A 20988-nucleotide genomic window follows, 5' to 3' on the forward strand; every position below is an offset into this window, starting at 1 on the left:
CTCCACATCTTTTCCTCCCACCTCTGATCCCCTTCCTTGCCCTGTTGCTGCTCAGGAAGGGAGCACAACACCCTTGGCAGGGCAACGTGATCTTGGTTTACATTTCTGCGATGCTGTGAGCTTAGTCTCTCTTTTTCTCCCAGAAAACACCTAGTGTGTATTGCTTACTTGAGCAACACTTTATGCTTCTCTTTCATACAGAGCTAGCAGACGTTTTAGCAGAAGACAGCATCAGATGCTCATCAGCCATACACACACCCAATTTTCTAAAAACTCCTGAGCTGATCAAGGGCTACACTAACTGATGAGGACAGCATTTAATATTTAAACACTGTCTAGAAGTTCGTGTGTTTTCCGTGTGGCAGAAGTTCTCTTGCTGACCAGTAAGCTATGTAGGAAGTGCAGCACATTGTGTTCTTCACTTCTGACCCAGTTGCAGCCTGGGATGCGTGAGAGCTGGGGTTGCCCACACACTGTTTCACCGCGGTTGTATAGGAATTCCAAGCTTGAACATACTGCAGCTTAAGGAGGATAATGCCAGAACTCAGGAATAATTCACGAAAAGAGGAAAAAACCCTGAAGTGCACCTGCCTAATGTGTTTCCATAATAGGATTGTACAGCACACTTAATTGTCTATCTTGGCAGTATTTCTGTCTTCTAAGTATTTCTGTGTGCATGTTTTGTTTGCTCTCTTTATTTTTGTTTGGGTATGTAGAGCTCAAGTTGCATTTTGTGTATGACAACTGCAGGTTTTACTCTGGGTTGTCCTTTGGATTAGAGTTCCTTGCTATTGGTTGAACCCAGCTGAGGCTGAGCGCTGAGGCTGGCAGCGAGGTCCCCAGGGGCTGAGGAGGCATTGGGGGCCCCAGGTAGATCTGTTGGTGAAGGGGTGACTTGGTGGGACCGGGGCACGGTGAGAAGGCAGGGGGAAGGGTGGTGGTGCTTGAGCTGGGCCCGCTGTGGTGGTGCAGCTGGGCCTTTGGAGGCCTGAAGATGGGCTGCATCGCCTCCTTGTTAGCTTTCTTCCAGTCCCCTTTCACTGTTTCTCTCATGCTTTAATCATAAGGCTATGTGCTGTGCTTTGGCTGTGTCCTGTATATATGCCAACCTTTTCCATTTCTCCACCTCCGCAAAAACACCAAGAACCAAGGCCTTGGTCTTAAAAGCAAAACACTGAAACAGTGCAGTACGTTGGACCTCAGTTGGCAGTGGTGGCAGGGGACGCAGGAGCCCTGAGGGGCCGTGGCCACCCCACGGGGAGCAAGGACAGCCCGGGGCTGGGGCAGTGGAGGAGGCCAGGCAGGGAGGGGAGAGGGAATTTTTGAGGCTTTAGGGCATGCCTGATGACCTCTGCAGCTTTGGTTTTCCCTTTGGAAGCCTAGAAATAGCACCTTCAAAACAAACAAGCAACAACAGCAAAACAAAGAGAAGCTGAAAGCTGAGGTTTCCATGTGACGATGGGACATCGGAGGGCTGTCTGTAGGAAAAATTCCTGTTATTGCAGGAGACATGATCAAATCGCCAGGGCTGGCAGCCCTGCTGTGCTGCCTCTCCCTCCTGCTCTCGGCCTCCACAGCCCGTGCTGCGTGTTCTGCTTGTCTCTTTCGCTGTATTGATTTTTACAGTGTAATCTACTCAGAGCAAGGGTTTTGTCTATTATGCGTTTGTAATGCACCACACATGCATTACTATAGAAATAATCTAATACAAAGTGCCTGGGATTTCAAACATCCAGTGTTTCATAGCCAAAACATTTGGCCAAGAAATAAACCTTCTGTTTTTGTGCTCCCTCTGCTGGATCCGTACGCGCAGGAATTGCTGGCTGTGCCTGGAGCTGCGGGCTCCCCTCTGTTCCCCAGCTCTCACCCCGGCAGCTTCACCATCCTGTGCTGTTTGGTGGATGCTTTCATGAAGCTCTTGGCTCTTCCCTGAGCCCTCTCAGTCAGCTGCATCACAGGATGCGAACTGGAGATTGATGAGAAATTGAGGCAGTGCACTGCACCGCAGCAAGGCTGTGGTTTGACACCAGGCAAGGTTGTTGATGCTGGTTTTACGGTGTTTCCAGTTGTCTCCTCTTCCCCTACCCATCTATTCTCATTTTCAAGGCATAGCCTCCTACCCCCAAACTGTGCCAGTGTGACTGGCTTGAGGATCTTCCTAGAAATAGTCTGAGAGAACTGATCAGGCATTCAAAAAAGCTGTTGTTTTTTTTTTTTTTGTTTTATTTTGTTTTTTCCCCATAGGCTGAATGCAGTTGAGAGCAAACCCCTGCCCAGCATGCTGGCAGGGTTTGGGGCTGGCACGAGGGCCCAGGAACAGGCAGGGGTGATGGTCTGGCCCCTGAGGAGGTTGTGGGGTGAAAGTGTGGAGCAGATGCTGGTGGGGACCATGCCAGGGAAGCTTGGACCTGATTTGCAAAAGGGGTGGGTGGTCTGTGATGTGAATTCACCGAAATGTTAATGGGATAGCCCTTTTCAGAGGTGCTTTATAAAACAAAACAGGAATTGTGGTGCCAGTTGTGCAGATGGAGGAACTAAAGCACAAAAGAGTGGAGCGAAGTGTTGGCTTCCCATTTCACAGCAGTGCAGTTTAAGCTGGTTTAAGCAGCCTCTGATCTACCCTCTGCCATCACGGCTGAGCACTCCTGCCCTCGTGCCCGCTCCCTGCGCTGAGTTGGCACAGCTGTTTATGAGACAGCATGCTGAAGGAAATGAGCTCCCTGATCCAGCTAACTGTGCAGCTGCACAACTGCAGGCTTGGAAGCGAGCGTCCAGGAGGGAGAAGTGAGAGGCAGAGTTGAAGCTGCCAAGCAAACGCCGCAGCCCGACTTACCGAGGTCCCATCCCGTCGCGCCGGCAGAGCCTGGGATGGTACCCAGCTCCTGGGGTGGGTGGAACAAAAGTTGATCCTTTGGCGGGAGGAATGAAGTTAGATAAATAATTAATTCAGACTTAATTAAAGACCTAGTCTGCGTTAGTTGAGAAAGTCATGTTAACACGTACTAAATCTGAATCAATTAGCATGTTTCCCCTGGCTTGTATAAGCAGAACAAAAGCACTGGGGAAAACTTCTGGATGAGAATAAATATGTTCTGGGGGAAAACAGTCACAGTTCAATGAGGCCTTAAAAGCCAATCATTCACCCAGGGTGCCTGTCAATGTGTAACTTTTCTAGAATTGCCATTTGTTGCAGGCCGAGAACAGCAGAGTTCCCATCTGAAGCAGATTGTCCCTTGGTGGCACTATACATACCAGTGATGGGATGACTGTTCCTAGCATATGTTTTTCAGACATGTTTTTATTCATTGTGAATTGTCAGTGAGGAGGGTAAATAAGATTGCGTAACAAATGTTGCTGCAAGTAACAAGTTCTGTGAAAAACTCAAAGTTTTTCTGCTTTATTGTTGGTCACCTGTGACTTTTGCATCACATGAGGTTATCCAAGTGCCTGCTTCCATTGCTGGTCATTGTGGAGGTTCTGCACTGGCCACGATTTGCACGTTATTTTTTTCCACCAGACTTGTTTTTTCCTGTTCAGTGAAAAATTCTCTTGCATGGAAGTTACTTGGAATTTAGTCAAAAGAGAAGCAAAATGTACTCATCGTGTTCCTTTCTTCAGTATGTGCTGAGTTCTAGAGCCTGGCAGCGTCAGCCTGTAAGGACACCTTGTCTGACTGCTGAAACAGCATGTAACAAAATACACAGTGCCCGTAAACATTCTGCAGTCTCCCTTTACAGTATTTCTTTATAATTAAAAAACATTTCCTAGAAGTTGCGGTGCTGTGCCAATGTAATTCATAAGCTTGCTTTGTTTTGCTACAGTCAGGATGGTGTTTTTGAGGTATTTTGGTGTATCCATTTAAGCAGAGTTAGAGGGGTTGTTTATTTTTTTAATGGCACTTAGCCTGTAGCAGTCAGTGTGTGCCTGTATAAAGAGAACGGAAGAGACTTCAAGATGACTTTTAACTGGAGGAAAAAAAAAAAAAGACCATTTACTGTTGGTAAGCTTTGGTTTAAGCCTCAACAGAATCCTGCTATCTTTTCCTCATCTCTTTTTTATGGACAAGAAAACCTGTAAGGCTTAAACTGCTGAAGTGATTCTCCAGAGTTGGGGGTAGCTGGAATTGTGGACCAAGTCTCAGATCTGGTGCTCCAGACTTGTTCCTGGGACTCCTAAATGTCCTTCATTTATCTCAGATCTGCACAGCAAGCTTTTTCAAATGCTACCGTGTCACTCAGGAGAACGGAAGTATGATGTGCCTGTGCTTTTATTGCAGGAAACTGGATCTTGTTATGTGAGGGCATTGAGGAAACGTGCCCCAGCTACCGAGAGGAAGAAAGGCCAGTGGGGAATACTCAGGTAAGAAGGCTTTACGGACCAGCCGGCAGTAAGAAATACTTGGGGGCCTTCAGTCTTTTTCCAGACGCTGCTTCATGCTTTATGCTTTAACGACTGATCTGGTCACTATCAAAGTTTATTTGTTGTTTTAAGAAGCAGTCCTGTTTGGTCAATTGATTGCAACAACAGAACACTGCAAGCAAAGCCTTCAGCATAAACATTCCTCGGGCTATCCCTGGTACAGCTATTGATCGTGATACAGAATACAAACAAATTACTCTTTGCATGAGCCATTTGAGCTATAAAACACAGCAATAATATGTTCTACTTGCTGCCAATAAATGTGCGTTTATAATAAACAAAGGAGAAATCCCTGAGTAGAAATGAACAGTAGTTTCAATACTGTGTTCAATATCTCATGTCCAGCTGTTGTACAGAATGAAAAAGCAGATAGTAGATGCTCTGCATTTTTTGTCCTCCCCCCTGTCTTTTGCTAACTTGTTCTGCTGCTGTTTTTTTTTTGTTGTTCAAGATATCTTAAGTATTTTGTAAAGCAATAGGTAGTTTCATCTTTGCCTTACTTCCAGTGCTGTTTAGAGCTTTTCAAATATTTGGTCAACACCTTAATTGTTTTGTGGACCAGCTGCCTTTCCTTACACTATCATGTGGCTCATCTCCTCTTTTACTCTTAATCACATCCCCGTGGCATTTCCTTGTATTGGCAAATATCATTAAAGAAACTTTCATGTATTTGTAGTTGTTTTGAATGCAGCTGAAATGGGAGGGAGGAGTCGGTACCCTTGTGACCATCACCACCAGGGGTGCCTGGATGATAACTGAATCCGTTTCCAAAAGGATAAAGCTAATGATCATCAGAGCATAGATTTTTTTTTAATGTGCTGTACCATGCTCGTATAATCCTCCTCCCCTTCATCCATATTTTCAGTGCTGCACTTTGATGAGCTACAGACAGTTGACCCGAAGGCATTTCTTGATGAACATCTCTGTCTGCTCTCAGCCTTGAAAAACTCAACCTTTTCAAGAGCTGCATGGGAGAAAAATGTGTAAGACTAATATTTATAGGCTGAAAGAGAGGGGAGAGGAAAGAATCAAGTGTAAAACTTGCTTCCAGCAGAAATGCCATCCCTCTTTTACCTCTGATAATTAGAAGCGTTTCTGACATGGCTACTAAAGCGAGTTAGTGGTGTGTGCCTGCCATTTGCTGTGCTTTTATACTGCAGAACTGTTTTCCTTTTTGTATGGCATTGCTTTGTTCTATTTTGTTTTAAGACAAAACAAATATTTCAACTGATACCCAACTATTACATTATGATTCATCCATACTCCTACATGTTAAATGATTAGTTCCAAGTACTTACACGATTGTTTGCAAAATGGAAGGTTGTTATTCAAGCTCACATTTTAAGTACTTTTTTGTAACATTTAGCAAAGCTCATATGCATAAATCCTTTTATTAATAGCTCTAACTAAAATCGTACTGGAGGATTAGAAGAAGGAGGGTTTTTAACTGTGCCGTATTTTGCACTGGGAAAAGATCTTGAAAATATTGAGAAATACAATAGTACTGATTATAACTGTAACAGGAGATTTGGAGGACATGGCAAATGTTTTTAGTAGTGCCTTAAAGAGTATGTTGTGTTTTATGCCTAGTAAATATAGGCTTAAGTCTTTGGTCTTTTATTATAAAAATAACATGTGCAGTCGTAGAAATGCAAAAAGTATTTTTAAAAAAGAGAGAAAACACCCTGTTTTAAAACTGGGTTTTTGAAAATGTACTGAATCTGCTAAAGGTTTCCCTAGACTTGGATCCTGGTTTAAAAAAGTAAAACTAAAACTCACTTCTCTGTTCCATGAAGAAACTCGGGAAGTAAGTTCCTTGCTGTGCCTTGGGGTCACATGGCCTCACTGCTGTAGAGCTGGAATGTTTGCCATGGTATTTCCGGAGGCTTCATAAACACACAGAAAGAACAGGGACTTCAGGAAGATATTTTTTTTGTATTTTCCTTTTTTTTTTTTTTTTTTTTTTCTGTCAGACTAAATGTATTACAGTATAGGTGTGTTTTTTTAGGAATCCAAAATTTTTTATCAGATCAGTCTAATTAATTTCAATAATTCCTATTATTAAATTCCTATCAAATAGTAACCAATTTCTAAAGAAAAAAGTTAAGATACATGGTGCTTTTTTTTTTTATTGCTGCATTTCTTACTGAACGTAATTCCTGGTGACCTAAATATTAAGCCTAACTCCACTGTTTAGGTGGTCTTAATGGTTTACTTTTGGCATGTGTCACTGTGAGTGGCATTCTGTAATCTGACTTGATAGCTGTCATCTTGCAAACTGGAATAATGCAAACAAAAGATGATCACTCAAACGAGGTTACAGTGAAGAGCTATTTCCTAAGTCCTGCCGGTGCAGTGTAGAATCCCCAAGTCAAATTAGAAAAGCAGTGAATTAGTTCTGGCTCCTGGGATATGAGGGTTAAGATTATGCAAACCTGTTCTTTCTAATTGTAGGAATAGCACAGGCTCCTTTTGAGACTTTGCAAACACCAACTCAAGCTGGCATGGATTGTGAGAAGCCCTGTATTAGCCTGTAATGTCATGGATGTGGCAGGTCTTAGAGGCAAAGCAGGCTGAAGTAGACCCTGCAGTGCCTCCTGCACCCCTGGGCTGGAAGAGATGCATCTTCCTCTTCCTCCTCCCCCTCCTGCCTTTCCCCTTCCAGACAAGCTGCGCTGCTTGTTGAACAAGAGCAGAGAATGGATCCATCTTAAAAATAACCCTGCAAAAATGGGCAGGAAGGGGGAGGATGAATGGAGTATTTTTAGCCTAACTGACTGAATTCACTACACAGTGCCTTAACGCTGCCCTGACACTGCTAGGGAGGAGTGGGGAGAGGCAGTGTGAGGGAGTTGATAAGAAGTGGCCAGAGGCAGGACCTGCTTGTTTCAGCTGTTCCGCCGAGAAAATGGCCAGAGCAGCGTGGCTATGTATTGCAGGAGCTGCTCAGTGCATGCTCAGTCGACATCTTAAAACCATATCAGTATGGCTTTGTTGCTGAGTCAGGTTAATAATTGTACCAGAAGTTACAGAAAGGTGGCACGCAGATTGTCACCGAGCTAGGAAACAGAGTGGTTTTGTTTGTGGTGCTGGTGGTTGTTTTCTTCCAAATTCTCCCCCAGAAGCAGCACACCAAGGAGCAGCCTGGGCAGATCAGGGATGGGACAGGAGCCTGGGTGCAGCATGTGAACAGGACTTCCTCGCTCTTTCCTCCTCTATCCTACCAAACCTTTTGAAGCCAATCTTTAGGACTTCAGTGACTGATTGTTAAGGGTATTGCCATGGTGTAGAAGTGTAGCATCATTTACCTTATTAAAATAAGGTTTCTGTTTTGTTTGAATATAACATGTGATGTCTGGTTGCCACTAGTGCAGTGCTGGCTGACTCCTGCTGCTCTCTGCATGTCTCAGTGGATGCTGAGGAAGCAACAAAAATGTTGGACAACAGCAGAAAACAAAGAAGGAAGATGTGCAAAACAGTGAATCAAATGGTTGGGAATGTCTTTGGGTAGGAAGAAGAAAGAATAAGGCAAAGATGTGCCAGGAATTAAGGCTGGAGGTGTGAGGAAGGGAAATCAGCCCCTAGAAACAGCTTTGCTGACAGAAATAGCTGTAAGAAAAGAGGGGTGTTTTCCCTCCTTAAAGGTGGGAAGAAATGGTTGAGGCAGCCGTAGTGGTAATTTTGGAAGTGCTCCCATGCTGTAAGGGTAGGTAGGTGGGGCACAGCAATCACTGTCTGAGCCCCTTCTGCTTGTGCTTCTGCTGCTTCACAGGCCTCGGGTCAGGCTGAGGCCTGCTCGGGGTCGGAGGGTGAGGTGGAGAGTGCAGAGTCCATTTTTTCCCCAGAGCTTGCAGGTAGAAAAATCTTGGATGCTGTGACATAGGAATTGTACCATGGTCATTGGCCAAGTCCTCTGGATGGGTGCTGTCAGTGGCTGTAGGCACTGCTCTGCAGGTAGGGCAGTCGGGCAAGCAGGAATGGCGTGGAGCTGAGTAGCCCCAAAGGCACAGGGCCCGCTGTATGTGAGGAGAAACACGCTATTAAAACAAGCTGCTTAACTGAGAAATTCAGGAGCACTGGTATTTATCTTCTGTGCAAAAAAAAGCAAGACGTGATTCAAAAACTGTCTTCTGAGTTAGGCGCTTTCTGCTTGTCTGTGCTTTTTCCAAGTGAACATGCAGAAATGGGGAGAAACACCCAAGAAATCTCATTCAGTGTAATGGAGTAAAATGCTAGTGATGTCTGAGTTTCTTCCCAATGTTGTCTCCAGTGCTTTGATAGTTAGTAAAATGCTGTAGCACTGTAGCAAATTTTAGGTGAAAAAGGGACACAAATGTACCTCGTAAGTTAATGGAAACAGTGTACAAGAACTTAATTTTTTTTGGAGATGTTCCAGTGTTTTGTTTTATTCCTCAGTGGATCTCGCTGGTTTATAAGTTCTATGCCCTTGTAAGTGCAAAGAATTTTTCCAGTTAATTATGTGGTGATAATGTGTATATCTGAATGGTGCTTCCCATGCCATTGGGTTTTGTCCCTTGTCACCTAGGAATTCCCAAGTCTTTATAATGAAACTTTGTTTAGGCAGGCCAAAGGGAATCAGGATGGAAACTTGTGCTCAAAGGCACCATGTTTTTAATTGCCTTTGACAGTCGGAAGACATCACTTCAGCACGGTGAAAAGCAACCAAAATAAACTATATTTTTAATGAAGGTTTCTCTATCTGGATGAATTGACCTGTATTGAATTGACCAGTATTGGTTAAAAATGAAAGAACCTTATTGTAAGCACATTGTGATTTATCCTGTTTTTTCTCTGTCTAAACAAAAAGCCGTGTACATATATCCAGTATAGACAAGCCTTTTACTCTGAGGTACTTCTTCTAGCAGAAGTCTTCAGAGTTTTTTTATTATTATTATTACTTCTTAATGGATTGCATTACTTTGAAGGAAACTAAATAAAATCAGTATGGAAATGTTCTACTTACCATGTGACCGCACTGGAGATTGCTAGAACTCTTTTGTGGTGATACGGACAAGATCCTTACAGCCTTATGAAGGATGCTAGCTTGCATTTTTGTGTAAAGATGTACTTCCAAAAGAAATAATACGCTGATTGAATATTTATTTTTGTTCAATACAAAAATATTTATAGCTAACTAGCAATTATTTTACTTCTCCGCCTACCCTTTTCCCCTTAATCTTGTTTATCTCCTCAGTGTGTTCTTACAGCTATTGGAAATGTGTTCTTCTGGGGTGTTCTAGATCAACTGCTTTAGCAGCCAAAAATCTGCATCTTTTCAATAAAAGCATACATAGAGAAGGGAATTGATGGGTTAATTTGACACATATAGGTTATGCATATGTATATTATATACATGTATGTGTATGCATATGTTGTGACTCTCCAGAACTGAGTCTGAAATTAATTAGTTGAAAATAATGGATTTTATATATTTCTAAATGGCTAACCGATTTTAAATAAGTTGAACTGGTCTGCAATAGTAATACTGTTGAGAATTTTTCAATGTATTTCATATTGAAAAGTACTTAACTGAGTTTAAATTCCTCTATTTATTATTACTGAAGTTAGAAAATTCAAGGTACAACTGTTTTTTTCACACATTTCATTAAGCCTTGATATTTCTGATAGTATAGCTTTCCTTTTGAGGCCTTCAAGTGGGAAGAGAGAAATGTTTTTCCTCCTCAAGACAAAAGAACAATATGAGTGTAATCTTAGCTCTCAGTTTTTCTTTTGTCTACAGCTAAGTCCATCTCTTAACCTGGTATGATTAATTCTGCCTGATTTGTCAATGTTTTTAGAAGTTTATGAAAGGATGGGGAAAAGGAAAGAAAAAATCCTTTCAAGCACCTATCAGTGATTCAAATGCTCTCTTGGATCCTGAAGATAAATATGACTGAAATCTAGGTATTGGCATGTATGAAATACCACGTGAAATGCCAGCAGGTGTGTAGCCTAAACTGATGTTCAGGTCAATGTACTTAAACTACCTGTGCTCTGCTGAGAACATGCAGTTTGCACTACAGATCAAACAAAGGCTTTTCAAAGACAAGATACCGAGCTAGCAAGCCATGGAAAACTTCTGTGTGCAGAAAGTAGATTAAAATCTCACAAGTGAAAATAAACCTCATTCAGCTTTAGGATGTGAATACGCAAAAGAGCCTGTCTGCAGCTCCACGTGGGGTCTCTTCTCGCCCACTTCTACCTGTCCCATACAGCAGAAAGCTTAAGTAAGTGAGAACTAAAAATACTTCTTGGCATGTAGGGTAAGAGAAAGAAAACAGGCACGAACAACACCTTTCAAAGATACCGAGTGTTTGTCACAGCAGCAGTCTGGTGGCAGGGAGTTCAACAATATAATTACATGTTGAATAAGAAGGTATTTCCTTTTGTTGCCTTTGAATGTGGCACTTCTTTAATTTAATGGAATTTCCTCTTGTTTATGTGCTCTCGTACTGGGTGGGCAGAAGCTCACCAAGTAACTCCTATTGGCTAGTTTCTGCTTAATATAGTTTTGCAATGACTGTTTTATTAATAACCTTTTAAAAGTAAACATTCCCAGTCTCTCCAGGCTCTTTTCTTACAATGTGTTTTTTTATCCATTTATTTTCCTTTCGGTGATAATTTTAATTGCTGCCCTTCGCTTTTTGTCTCATTTTCCTCTCAACTCCTAACTTTCTCTCATAAACTAGTGCCAACCACTAGATTATCACTGCTCCTTTATTATAAACTGTAGAAGAAGAAGAACTCTTATTTTTCAGGTCCCAATTACGCGACCCGAAATCCATCTGCACTGGATCTGATGTGAGCCAATAAGCTAGAGGTGGAATGCTCATGATTCCCATTATCAGTTTTCAGAGTCATGCAGTATTTTGCTCTCCCTTTCCCTTGGTGTTTCTGTTGCCTTTTTCCTGTCTATCTGATGCCTAACACCTACCTGGTCCCTTTTTTCTCATACTGCCTCTGAAGTTCTCACCTGGAGATCCCTGTTCCATCCATCTGCACTCAGTCTTCATAGACCTCAAACTTTTGTCCCATTGGTTTGCATTCGAAGCATTTTGGAGTTCATGCAGAAGGAAGCAGATAGACCTTGCAGTGGAAGGGTGTACCCCAAGACAGCGTGTACCTACACCGTGTCTTGTGAGCAGATGCCAGCTTGATCTGCTCATCTTCAGCTGGCCACATGCTGTATGGAGCCAAACCAGAAGAGCCGTACCCATCGTTAGCATTGTGTTGAGCCTGAGCTAATAAGCTCGGTCTCTTGGCAGGATGTGTTAGATCAGGCTTACTGCTGTGCTAATTGTGCTTACACAGCTTCCAGTTTGGAGCTGGCTCATTTACAGCTGGCTTGGATGGTGGCCAAGAAGGCTCGCCTCTGCCTGCAATATGCCATGTAGACATACACATATCCAGCACTTGAAAGTGTCTGTCAATAGCAGGAAATTATATTCGGAGGGAGGGGAAAATCTTTGGCCTGGCTACATGCGTAAATAAGGGCAATATTAATGAATGAGGAAGTAGGTAACGGTTTTAATAAGGAAAAGGATTAATTATTCCAAATGTAGACTTAAAACCACAAGTTCTTTTCAGTCCCTGTATTTGGCCCCATCTTGTTCCTCATTTACCACTTCTTTTACAGTATTTCTTGGGAACGTTTCCCAGGCTTAAGGCATTTGGCTGTAGAAGGAGTGAACAACCCGGTGCTCTAGCTGGGAGAGGCTAATCTAACCACAAGGGCAGAATTTCAGAGGAGAAGTCTGCCTTTGCCTTTAAGTCCACGCTTTGTTTTTCTCTCTCTCTCCCCGATTTCCTGTGTTTGCAAATGAACTTGTACATGGGTTATAATGAAGCGTCAAGGATCTGCTCATCTTAGGACTTAAGTGCTACGGTTACTTAAACGTATAAAATGCTTGCTGGCAACAGGAATTACGTAGGAAAAAAAATAAAAAACCAACAAGACAGTGCAGTAAAAAGGCAAAGTTTGTTTACTTAGGTTTGGAAAACTGGAACTCAGCGTGACTTGAAAGCCACATCCTTGGCTGGCATAGATTGGTTTCATCGGTTACCAGCAGTTGCGTTGTTTACTTCAGCAAGAATTTGTCTCCTCAAATATTATCTCCTGTCTGTGGAGCAGTGTGGTGGCGGAAGGGAACACGTGAGTGCCTACGTATCAACATCCAGAGAAAACTGGACTAGGCTCTCCTTTTATCGTGAAATAATGCAATGATGCTATGAGCACATCGCTATGAGTGCTCTTAACATTTAAACCCATTTTTTCTCAAATTATTTTGTTGGTCACAAGCATCCATGCACCAGCGCATTAATTTGCTTGGTAGTTTAGAGGCCACTTCTCCAGTTGAGCAACCCTCAAAAGACAGTACCAACCTTTTAGTCCTGAAATTGCTGTTATTAGAACAACTGGGGGAATGTATCTCTGCAAAGACAGAGTTGAATAATGATTTAGCTCCCAGAATTAATTTGAAATTTCAGCAGCATTAAGTAATATTTTAGTGGCAGTATAATCCTGTACATTACATATTAACTCCACAGACTGTACTGCCAGTGGAAGTGCACTGCAGTATTTAAGTGACACTGTAACACCACGGTATTATATTCAGGTCATTAGGGGGCATATTACAGGATTTAAGTTATCTGGCAAAATGTCAAGGGTGAATCATATAATCTGTGTTTCTTTGCATCTCCAAATATATAAATAAGGGGTTTTCTTTTATATAAAAAGAAAATATTACTCCTAACTACAATGTTCCTATTCTGTCTCAGTCTGCTGTATCACCTGTGCACTGCTTGCACTGTCAACAATGCTGAGAGGGTAACTGAAAGAAAGGGGAATAATAGATCTAGATGGCTCAGCTGGTTGGTGATGTAAGCGGAGAAAACATTGTACTGAGTTTTTTTTTTCCTGTATGAATCAAAGCAATTGATAGATAAGCATTAAACTGAGTATTTGGCTTTTGTGGCAGGCATCAGCAGGTGTCCAGAATGATGGGAAATGCTGAGATCTAAGACGAATGTTTTCCAGAGCAGATGCCTAATGCTAACCTTTCGAAAAGGCAGGGGCACTCTTCTGCAATTGAATGCACCAAGGGAGGTAGACACCTATCTCCTCTTTGTACCCTAGAAACTCATTATAAAATCATGCATGTGGCCCATCGGAACTATTTTGGTACCTCTTTTCAAATGTACTCATCGCTCAGACAGCTACGGTTGACTTTAGAGGGAGAGATGAGGCTGTGAAAAGCATGCGTTCTCGGCAGCCCGTTGCTGCCTTTGGCAGAAGCTCCTGCCACTCAGACCTGCCAGCTAGATGGTTCATACGATTATTCCGTGAACCATTAGGGACAAACTGGGCCGGGTTAGTTTAAACATGTAAATAGTAGCTTTTGTTCATTCCTTCCGCAAGAAACAGATGATCATCAGAGAAGCAGCCCAGCTGGCTGGTAGGAAATAAATTTAACCATGTGACTCCTTCTTGTCTTTCCTTCACTGAGTTTTAACTACAACTTTTGGGATAATGATGCTTGGAACAAATGAAAACAATAGCAGCAACAACAGCAAAATGTTCAGCTAAGGCAAGTTAAGATAAAGTGACATCTAACTTCTTGTGGTGGAAATGGCAACGGTGAGCTGCTGTTTGGTCAGGGGCTGATAAAACTTTTCAACCAGCAGAGTCACAGTCGTGTGAATAGGATGTATTGCTGTACCCTTTCTGTGCTCAGAGTGGTGGGAGGGTAATAAAACAGCAACAGTTAGCTTACTTGAACAGCTTGTTTTCCTCTAGCCTAGAGCACTGGCCAAGTTCCTCTGTGGTAATTCCTGTTATCTTCTTGCTGCACTCCGTGTGATGGGAATTTCTTAGAAAAATCCCAGGGACAAGAGGTGTGTTTGGCTGCTGCGTGCCAGTGCTCTAAAGCACTGCTGAAGGTATTGGAATTGATTTTTATGAGTCTTCCTTCCAAAAATAGCCTTAACTTCTCTGTTAGGGAATGTTGCAAGGCTCATTTGTAGAGGAGCAGTGGCTGTGCACATGGAGAAATTACATCACTTGGCCGACCTGTTGCCAGAGGAGGTTGTGGAGGCAGACCAGCAGGTTAAGCACGGCTATGGTCTACAGGTCCACAGGTACCAAAAGAGGCAGATGTTCTCATCTGTGTAACAACAGTGGATGCTGGGGGAGTAAATGAGACATAAACCACAGGTAGTGGTTTTTGTGCCCTGCCCATCATCCTTGGAGACAGAATCCTGAGGTAGGTGGATCACTGGGTTAACCCTGTGTTGCATGTCTGACATTCAGTATGCAACAATATTTAAAATACTATCCATGCTGGATTTTAAGTTACATCGAGAACAACAGAGGCACAGGGTGTTCTTTGGTCTTTTTTGGTCTTGTACTTTTTTGCATGAGTAAAAACTAAACTTTCACGTTAATTGTTTTGGGGGTTTAAAACATCTACTTTCACAAAAGATAAAGTTTCAGTAAAAATATTGTGGACTGCTGTCTCTGATGTTGCTTTAGGTTTGTGCTTTTATTTTAAGATGTACACTAAAACCCAAGTCTGCCCCACCATTTCTGGTGGGTGGCAACTAAAAGTCAGTGGGATTTCATGAAAAATGGGTGTAGACAAGGAACTCTCCAGAGAGTGGTTCTGCACTGATCTGTGCAGTTACTAATGACTCCTATGAGCTGTCATTTTGAAGTAAAAATAGAAAATGTAAAATATTGATTACATTTGCAAGTACAAGAAACATATACATGAGAAACAGCTGTATACTAGCTCTCTAGAAACATGTAGGTAAAAATAGATGTAAATCACACTTTTTCTGTTAGTACAGCACAAGTAATTGTGTTGCTATTGAGGAAATATGTCATAAGGCCATGGGCTTGTGTTTTGTTGACTGAACTTTATTCCAGCTGTATTGTTAAAGAAAGCAACATTGGAAATCTTCTGAGACTCCTTTTCCTATATTAGGGGCATGTGCTTGTTATCATGGTGCTGCAGTAGTGAGTAATACCATGAAGTTGAGGCTGGGCTAGATCTTTGCAGTTCCATCTAATATTCTAAACCAGTGTTTACTGTAGGCCCTACACACTAGAAATGAACAGTGGCCTTGACAGTTCATGTTACTATGTCACTTCTACTGCCTTTTCAATATATTTGCTGGGGCTGCAACACTTTTTTTTGCGCTTAGGTTTATGTAATTCCACCTTTCTCAACCAAAATAATCTTGATGATTTCACTGATGCTACCTGGCTAAAGCCTGTTTTCCTCCCAGCTTAGTGAGGGCAAACATCTGGGTTACAGGCTTCAGCACCCTTGCCCATGTTGTGGCATCCATTGTGACTTTTCAGTTTGAACCATTGCCAGCTGATTTTGCCCAGAAACGTGGCAAACCAACTTGTGTCTCTAGCTTTTTATAAGGACTGGTCAGAGAAATATCAATATAGTAGGATTGTTTGCATAATCCACATATTTTATAAGATTGTGTGTGTATAATAAGCTCTGAGTAATTATATAACAGGCTAGACATCCAGCCAATGATTGCGTTCCTTAGTAGGGAACCTCAGTAATAGCTCTGGCACAAAAAGAACGTTTTTTGTTTTTCTTTTTTAATAGTCATTACAGAATGGCTTTAACTAGTAACAGTGTTTGTCTGAAATAGAACTGAAGTTTACGTTCCAGTTCTTTATGGAACAAAGGTTCTTTGCACAGAATAAACTTTAATGATGAATTTGAGAGTATTCTAAAAATAGGGTCTGCTGTGGAGGTTCATTACAGTGCTCGTTCCCTTCCTCAACAGTGTGGTGCAGGGATGTATATATTAGTCTCAAATAATGCTTTATTAAAAAGTCTGAATTATCAATAAATAATGTGGTTCCTAATCTAGTACTATTATAGGTTCATACATGAAACCAGGGAATTGACCAAACTTGCTCATTTTGTTGCATCAAGGGAGTTGGATTTCTGAAAACAGATTAGTGGACTGGAATCTGTTTTGATATTAGTCAGTAATACACCTGTGACAACATACAGCACTGGGAGGGCTGTCTTTGTCTTCCATAGCTAGTAAAATCATTTCTTTACATATAAATATATGCACAACCACGTTTGCAGCTGATACTTTTTTTTGGCCACACACAAAGCATGTTATCATTCTGAAGCTTCAGGCTAAATGTGTGAGCCCAGGTGTTGTATTTCTAATGCCCTTTGCATGAAATGTGAAATAATTGCTCAGTTGTAGAGACTGTACATATTTTTATGAAATGCAAAATACAGGCACGCTCTCTGATTTCAAAAGTCTTAGGAAAATATGTGTGTGGTGAGGCCATCTTCAGAACAAACTCCTTGTGTTCTTGAATTGTAGATATCTCAATCTTTAAAACTGGAGCAAATGGCAGAATACCTTAAATACCTTTGTATGTGTTTAAGTGATTTCACTCCTACTAAATATTCACTGGGCTTACTGCTACTAACATGTGCTGAATGCATTTTCATGAAGTAAGTGCTTTTCGTAAGTTTCTGTGCTGTGGAGCAGTGGCCTCCCTACCGAGAGGGGAAGAGACATGCGGGTATAGCAATTGGTTAAGTAAATGAAGCAAGTGAATTGTGGATAAATAAAAGTAAGTGGCAAAGAGATAATAGAGGGAAAGCAAAAAGCGCTCCTTTGCAGAGAGCAGTAGACAATGGCCACCTCTCCAAGATGGTGCCAAACCTCCAGAAGAATCAAAGGCTTCATTCTTACTGGAGAGACTGAAAGAAGGTCGAGTTCAAAAGTAGCTTTGGGTCAAAAAGGAGGGAGGAGAGGGAGATGGTTCAGTCGCTGAGATGAGTAACTTCAGTTAACGTTTAAGTGACTGAGATGTCATTGAGAGAGCTGCTGCTTAGGAAGAGACCTGCCTGGCTTATATTTTCACTATGGAGCCACATGAAATCAATATCTGAAATAGGCTGCTCCAGGTGCTGGTTGTCATTATACCCTATTTACCGGTCCTTATTGATCCTCTGCTTCCATGTGTGTGACGCTGGGTCTTTTGAGGCCACGTGCCTTGGTTGTCTTGCGGCAATAAGCCAAGCCGTTCTTATAAATCCTTCCTAATGAATTACAGGGGAAAAGAGCTATACTCTTCCTTAACTGGTTAGGTCTTTTAGGAGGACAGTCAAGACTCTTGTGCAATTTAACCCTGGTATTTCTGTGATATAGACTGTGTCTTCACTCGGAAAGCTATAAACTGGCATGAATGCTGAACGCGTGCCATAAGCCATATTGCCACTGTACCTTCACGTCATGACTGAACTTCTTTTTGTAGTTCATGGATGCAAGTGGTTTCAGGTCTAACTGTACAGAAAACTGAAGTTAAAACAAGCTTTTATAAATGAAGGAGTTGTTCTGGCAAAAGTTACGTTTTCTTTGGATGTATGATTATAATGGTTTCATTGCAAATCTTTACACTGTTCCTCTGACTTCACCAGTTTCCTCACGTGAGGAATAAAGACTGACTGAGTAAAAGCCAGGGAAACTTGCAAGAAATGCATATCCTTGAGGTAAATGTCAGAGTGACGGCTCTTGGGACTAGATGTTTTGTAAGGATTTTTTTCATACAACATGACCAGCTAGAAAATATCTGTTTCCAGCTGTGCCTTGCCATTATACTGTTCAACTCTGATCTGCAAATGCTCTGGTGGGAGTAAAAGGGTAATTTGTTTTCTGTGCCATTACTTTTGGCTCCCTCAGCTCTGCCTGCCAGCAAGATTGCTAGTGAAGTGGCATCGGCTCTGGTTGTAGGCCGTAACTAGCAGCATACCCCAGGGGTCGACGCTGGCTCTAATACTGTTGAGCATCTCCATCAGTGATCACAGTGACAGGGCACGTTTGCTGAGGGTACAGAACTGGGACGAGTGGTTCATACACCAGAGGCTTTGCTGTCATTCAGAGGGACCCACACAGGGTGGAGAAATTCAGCCGAGGGAAAAGCCAAGTCCTGCACCTGGGGAGGAGCAGCCCCAGGCACCAGTGCGTGGTGGGGGGACACCCAGCTTGGAGGAAAAGGGCCTGGAGGACACTGAGTTGAATGTGAGCCTTCCAGCCCCAGCCATTTGGTGGTTCTGTAACTCTGGCCACACTTTCAGCGAGGTGGTTTCTCATATACCTGTTCTGAGGAAAACAATTTATTTTTACTTTGTCCATGTATACTTTTTTAGTAAACTTGGACTTGGTAATTTCAAAAAACACCACAGAATGAGATCTGAAGGAAATTGCATGGTGAGCATCTTGAGGCCAATACCTTTGCTGTAAGTTGAAGTAGGTAGTACAGCCTGGAAAAAGCAGGCCTGGGTGGTAAATTGTGAAGCATTTGTAGCAGTAGAATTGCTTAATAACGCTGAGAGTTCTTTCCTGTATGTATTAAAAATAAAACCGATGGTGGGCCTAATCTCAGACACATGCACGAGTGTTTTCAGCAGATAGTCTCTGGATTTAGAAAAAAGATAAGGTCTAATATGCTAAGGAGGAAGGGTTTATTAAATTTTTAAAAAACTTTTAGACATGTTGAGTCCCTGATAATCTGAGCAGCAGATACCTGTGGTTAGGTTTTTGAGGAAGTGTCTTCTGTAGGCATCTCAATATTATAACCATAGTTTTTCAAAAACATTGTGAGGCGTAATGCTATTGAATGAGATACCAGAGTCTGAAAAGCCCCACTCAATAAACTGATATGTTGTTCAGGAAATTGATGATAGATCAAAAGATGTTTCTCCAGATAGCAATCACTGGTATAGCTTCCCAGAATAAATGTGAAATTCGAACACAGAGAAGCCTGTGTCTGCTTGTAATGGTGCTGGTTTTGTGTGCAGAGTTCTGGGCTGATGTGGAGAGGGGTTTGACACATGACAAAACGAATGAAAACGCTTTCAGCCAGCAGTACTTTCTTGTGACCTTAAGCATTCCTTCGTTTGTGTGTGAGATTAATTCAATGAACATTTGATGGTGTTTTGTTTTTAATGACCAGATATACTGGATAAAAGCAGGTTCTGCAGTTAAAAGCTGAGGTATATATTTAAGCTGAAGCATATTCTCCCAAACAGGAATAGAATTATGAATGTATGTCCTCCTATCAAATCTTTGTGCACAGGGCATAGAAGGCAACATCCATGGTGGCTTTCTTATTTACTTACTGATTTATTTGGAATAGCAGAATGTTTTCTTTAATCTGTTTTTAATGGTTAATCCATAATTTGATAGTTAACCCAGAATTTTTCATCTGCCCTCAAAGATTTGGGAATGAAGCAGTGCCCACTGGTGACAAACTTGTTATCTTGCATTCAAGTCACTCAGTAGAAGGAACGCCAAGGTGCAGGACTGGGTTTTGTCGTGGCGTGATGGGTTGTACCTGCACCTCTCAAAAACAAGTGTGCCTCGGTTAGTTCTGTTAAACTAAAAGTTACTGTCGTAAGGGGCAGTGATCTGAGCGGAACCACAGCAGTGCTCACAGAGGCCTGTTGCGTGTGACCCCTTGGGTGGGATCAGCTGTGGGCACAGCTTCTGAACCTGGGAGATACACCAGGAAATGGGAAAGCTTCAGGGTGAATGTAGTTCAGGCTCTGGGAGGCGGGCAGGTGTTGTCTGGTCAGTCGGTCTGCTGGTGTTTTACAGGCCTCTGGAGGTGACCTTTGTATTCAGTGTGGTGAGTAGCATGAGTGGGCATGGCGTGCCCCCACTGAGACACTGCTGAAGTGACCAAACCCGTGAATGAGCTGAGCGGCTGCACTGAGCAGCGTTCTCACAAACTGGCCTAATTCCATCTCGTTCCACTTTCCTATCTAATAAAGTAAGTGATCTTTGTTCACACGTGGATGTCTTGGAGTCGTCCCTTACTTACCTTTGTGACTGCACGTGTGTGAGAAGGGGTTTGGTTTTTCCCTGTTTTACGGGAGACAGACAGGGCATGAATTGACTTGTAGCCTGTGTGTGTGCTATCTTACAGTGCTCCGCACAACGATTGTGTCTCAGAGCTTTTCAAAAGCTGTGAGGAAGGGGGCTTGTCGTATGTTTTGCGTTATGTTTAGAGGATTCAAGAGCAAACCGCTGCAGTCATCTGACTGCAGAGAATTTTGCCTTTGCTCACTTTGTTTAATCTCTAAAAGTCCTTATCAAAAATCATTACTGTTTCGAAGTCTCATGAAGGTGTAAGAGCCTTGTGCCTCCTGAAGGAAGCCCAAAGCAGTTAATTTGTTGTTTCTTTTCAAGGCAAGGTGCAATGTGTCTTTTGTGTAGCCAGCCTTGGCAATGCTTTCCCCTCCCCAACTTCTTTGTCCCCCTTCTTCCCTTCCCCCGCCTCCCCAATTATTTTTCCAGAGCCCTTGGCTAGCTGCTTCTCGGGCAGCAGCAGCAGCTGCTAGTGCTGTCCTGTAATTCTTCCATCCCAGTCACAGGGGACTGGAAGGGAGAAGACGGTCTGTCTCAGCAGCAGTCCACCAGCTGCTGCTACAATGCATAATGTGTAAATTTGCAAAATATAGCTTTTAATTTTGCTTTGCA

The 20988-nt window shown here is 42.4% G+C and overlaps 1 protein-coding gene across 6 annotated transcripts in view; it reads left to right on the plus strand.

The window, feature by feature from the left end:
* ZMIZ1 (zinc finger MIZ-type containing 1) overlaps positions 1 to 20988 on the plus strand; it is a 347031-nt gene that overhangs the window by 110932 nt on the left and 215111 nt on the right. For all 6 annotated transcript variants that reach the window (XM_082764519.1, XM_082764518.1, XM_082764522.1 and 3 more), the window contains exon 3: positions 4277 to 4359. The gene's annotated coding sequence lies outside the window, so the exon portion shown is untranslated. The remainder of the gene's footprint in view (positions 1 to 4276; positions 4360 to 20988) is intronic.

The sequence above is a fragment of the Aythya marila genome, assembly GCF_965140915.1.
Source record: "Aythya marila genome assembly, chromosome: 7".
Lineage (NCBI taxonomy): Eukaryota > Metazoa > Chordata > Aves > Anseriformes > Anatidae > Aythya > Aythya marila.